Source organism: Citrus clementina, unplaced genomic scaffold (genome assembly GCF_000493195.1).
Source record: "Citrus clementina cultivar Clemenules unplaced genomic scaffold, Citrus_clementina_v1.0 scaffold_3, whole genome shotgun sequence".
In the NCBI taxonomy this organism is placed as follows: Eukaryota; Viridiplantae; Streptophyta; class Magnoliopsida; order Sapindales; family Rutaceae; genus Citrus; species Citrus x clementina.
Genome location: NW_006262339.1, coordinates 12,503,822 through 12,508,442, shown reverse-complemented (window position 1 = coordinate 12,508,442; position 4,621 = coordinate 12,503,822). Strand labels below are relative to the sequence as shown.

Sequence of the window (4,621 nt, the reverse complement as noted above, 5' to 3'; positions counted from 1 at the left end):
TCGAAAACTTATGACAAATTTTGGGTATATCATAAAATTATGATAGACTTGTGACATAATTTTCAATCTATCATAAATTAATGATGGTGTTGTGATATAAATATTTTCTATCATGAATTTATGATGGTTTTATGATAGGATTATCATTTATCACGAACTTATGATAGAATCGTGATAGAAATTTAATCTATCAAGAAATCGTGATAGAAAAATTACTTTGACCATCTTTGACCCAAATTTTATATATTATTTTATTAAAAAAACAAAAGATGCGTTTTAATAATTTTTTTTAAAAAAAGAAAATGCTAGCAAAAATGTACCGTTTTGGGTACTTTAAACTTTCTTTCTTCCTTTTTTTTCCTAAGTGTTAAACGAATATAGTCATACACAACTGCTTCTCTTGTCACTCTCTCATTTTCTTTGTTTTTTTTTCCTTTCATTTTCTCAAGAAACCTTAACGAAATTTTCTCAGGAACTAAATAGTTTACAAATCCTTCGACAAACAGTTTACGAATCCTTCGATTCTGACGAAAACTGCAGTACCAGAGGTTGAAGCAGCATCAGCAGCAGCAACAAGCACTAGTGCAGCAAGCGCTTCTTCAACAAAAGTCTCTCTACCATCCCGAACTCTTAGCCACTCCTCAGGTCCAATTTCTCGTTTGCATGTTGTTTCTCGTCGCTTATGTGAATCCATTATGTCGTGATTTCGATTGTGTTTTCATAATTTCAAGATTTGATTTGTTCACACTATTTAGGGTTAGCTTGTTTGTTTTCGCTTATGTGAATCCATTATAACATCGAACGTTCTTTCTCAACGATATTTGTGTTGAAGAACAAAGCAAGGGGTTGTTAGAGGAGCGAGGCGGGGACGGCTTGACGATGTAGATTTGATTCACCGTTTTGCTTTCTCGACGCTATTGCCCTACGATCTTGTTCTCTGCCGCGCAAGGTCAATTTGCGTCGTTATGTTTTTAGTATTTTCAAAATTTTGATTTAAACTTTTTGATTCAAATGCAGTAGATCAAATAATTTGTTGTTTTACAAGCTTGGATAATCTAATTAAGAAGCTGTATATAGATCTATTTACAGTTTTGCAGGTCATAAGGTTCGTTGTAGCTTTAATTTTAATAATCCCTTGAGGAGTCATGGCTTCAAAGCATATTTTGAAGTAACTCAGGGATCTGCAAAAGGATCCTCCCACATCTTGAAATTGCTCCAATTTGTCATTGTAACTTTAAATACCTTGTGAAATGAAACTGTGAAAGACATTTAGTATGCCAAACATATTGTTAATTTTTTGCTTTCTGCTTTTGGTTTAGGTATGTTTGGGATTGAGGCTTGATCTGTAGTTGTTGTGAAATCAAATCACTAGCTTAAGGCTTCCTTTGGTATTGTGTTGTTCTGGCTTAAAAAGACACGGCTATTGTGGAGTGAAAGCTCTTTGCTATGAATTAGAAGTTGATAGTGTTTAGTAAACATTACTTATAATAATAATTTTGACAACTATATTAAAGGTAGTATAGGTTTTTCATTGTAAAATTTTAGGGTAAATTCACTTTAAATGTTGTGGCTTAAAGCCACTACTGATAAATAACTGTACCAAACGAGAGACTTAGTGTGTGGGTGGGTGCTAGATATTAGCTGCAGAGTAAAAGTGGGTGTTTGCCAAACATTTTAGCTCTAGAAGCATAACAATTACAAACATTTTAGTCTTTGTTGAAGCAAAAGCTTTATATTAAAGTTAGCTGTTGCATAATCAATCTCATAACATGGATGTGGATATACCTAGGCTGTTTATCTTATTCTCTCACTCGAGTCAAGAGCGGCTAAATATACCTCTTTTGTAATGCTTTGAGTTTTGTTGCTGGTGGTGCAGAAATGTAAGACTAAAGTTGGCTTAAGGAACATAATATGCTCGGTGCAAAAAGAAGAGAAAGGTTGGTGGAAAAGGCTACTCAAATCAGAAGAGAAACCAGCACCTTACATTAAGGTTGATTGGAACAAATGGTGCAATCAAGGTGATGAGGGATCAAATTGTAAGTTCATTATTCAATGTTCTCATGAAGTTTATAAGCATATTGTTTTTTTTATATATGTACTATATATGAATCCAGCACAATCTTGTGTGTTTTCGGAAATGTTGACATGGTAGCCTATACACTTGAAGCTAATTACAAGTTTATTGCATCACTACGTGTTGATCCAAAGTATGAAGAATATCAACCTGATTTCTTATCCTTCTGCACTCACTTCTTTCAATATTCAGGCTTCTTGATCTCTCTTGGATCTCAAAATTTTGTATCTGGGATAATATCATGGCTTATATTGCTTGTTAGCTGCAGCCCATGCTATATATTAGTTGTCGTATGATCTTGATTTCTCATTTTGTGTCTATTTAATTTTTGATTTTCTATTATCTCATTTTCTTTTTACCAGAATTAGGATCTCAATAATCTGGCGAACAAAATCAACGGTTTTTTCTTGCAGTTAGTTAAACCTATAGAACTACTTAGATTAATGTTTTAATGTTTTTTAGCTATATTGTTTTCTAGTAACTTGTTTAATGGTACCTCTCATTCTAAGTGCATGTAGATTATAGGTTGAAAACAATAAATGAATAAATGTGTGTATAACCTAATCAAACCTAGTAATCTGATGAAGTTATGTCAAAGAATGAAGTGTTGTATCCATTGGAAATTAATATCATATGTATAGATTTTACATTTTGTGATTGTTTCTTGTATCTGTATCTAAAACCATGTCCTTAGTATGTCTTTGTCTTTAAAGGTGGCCATGTTAGATAAATTGTTTCCATGTCAAATAGTTGTGCCTATTTCTGGAGAAAAGAAGTTGTTGGAAGATAAGAGAATTTATGCAGTTCTAGTTTGTTTCTATAGGTCAATGACAGATTCACAAATTTCCATTTACTACCTAGCTAACCGGGGAGTAAAATTGGTTTTGGTCTTATTATTGGAGGGGGGAAGAGTTGATAGAATAGGTTTCAATACTGCAATGGGAGTTGCCAGGTAGGGAAAAATGAGACATGAGAGAAAATGGTGCCAGAGGGAGGGTGAGATCAGTGACCTGCTTTTTAAGCCCCAGACTGTTGTAGATGGTGAGCAATGTCAGGATATCTAGATTGACGAAGGATCTTTCTTTTTTCTTGCCTCGTGGTTTTTCCCTAAATCCTCTGGAATGTTGTTAATTCTCTTGTTTCTTCCGTAAAAGATGTGAGGTTAATCCCTTTAAATTACCTAATTATAGAAGGATGTCAGTGGATTGCTTGTGCTTCAGATCCAATGAGAACATTTATTTCTTTCTTTCATTTTGGGGTATGTGTTCAGAGTTTGTGAGCTTTTCCATTTCTTGGTTAGTTATTATCCTTTATTTATTTTGCTTTACTTATGGGTAATGAAGTTTCTGTTTGTTTATTGTAATCACACTGCAAATATCAGTCTTCCTTATAGTGGCTAAAAGTTTATCTCCAGTTTTGGCTTCTTATTGACTTTGAGATAATTTATTATTGTGTATTTTGATGCATATCATGTGTGCATGTGTGCTATATCTACTAAGGATTCCTCTAGCTTATATTAGTGAATTTAGTTGACGTTATTCCGTATTCTAATTTTCAAAACTTGGTCACTGGATATGAGAATCTTTGTCATTACTAGATCTTTCGAAATTCAAAAATTAAAAGTTTTAGAGTAAGACTTCCACTAGTTCTAACCAAACATTTTGTGGTCTTTACAGCTGATTTGGCTTCCAATGACGATGATGCTGAGGTAATTGTTTCTTCATGTTTCTTCTTACCAATATAGACTGAAATTTTTGTGGATAGAGCATTAATTTTGCACACATATTTGGCATTGGCTTGAGGAGTCATGGCTTCAAAGATTATTCAATATATTGCCGCTGGAAAAGGGTATTGCTTATGGAAGTCTTATTGTTGGAATATTTCCATTAATCTTTGGAAGTTTTGTTGGGGAGCTTGGCTCAGTGGCCGGAATTTGAATTAAATTTCTTGGAGTTTAATTGGAATTTAACTATTGTTTTATATTTTGACTTTTTTTTAATTTGGGATGTTTTATTATGTATTAGTGGTAATGACATTGAATACTAGATGTATTTATTTTGAAATTAATTTGTTGGATTGAATGGATGTTAATTACTATTATTTTTTTATTTTTTGACAATATTCATTTTTATTAACTAATTAAATTTGTAAACAGGAATTCACAAATAAACTATAATCACAATATAATTTTTTTAAAAAATATTAACTTTATGACGGGAAATACACATCATAAAGTTTGTCATAAAAAATTTTCCCCCGAAATTGAATAATAAATTTACAAATGACAATTTAATTTCCCACCAAAAAATTAAAAAAATAGAGCGAAAATTTTAATAAATTTAAATTTTATTTAATTATTTTTTCTTATTAAAATATTGTGTGACGGATATATGATTGTAAAATACTATCAAGAATTCATGACGGAAAATATTCTGTCATAAATTAATGACAGTGACATAGATGATGGTTGAACTGTCTGTCATGCACTACCTTTTATGACGGTTATTTCCCGTCATCTATTGCCTATTTTCTTATAGTGACTATTAT

The 4,621-nt window shown here is 32.0% G+C and overlaps 1 long non-coding RNA gene across 1 annotated transcript; it reads left to right on the top strand.

Annotated features, from left to right (window-relative positions):
* The first annotated feature begins 378 nt into the window (after nt 1-378).
* On the top strand, nt 379-4,137 carry LOC18049606. The gene is made up of 4 exons (XR_002906778.1): nt 379-645; nt 833-949; nt 1,877-2,036; nt 3,751-4,137. It is a non-coding gene; the product is annotated as an uncharacterized LOC18049606 (long non-coding RNA).
* The last annotated feature ends 484 nt before the right edge of the window (nt 4,138-4,621 follow it).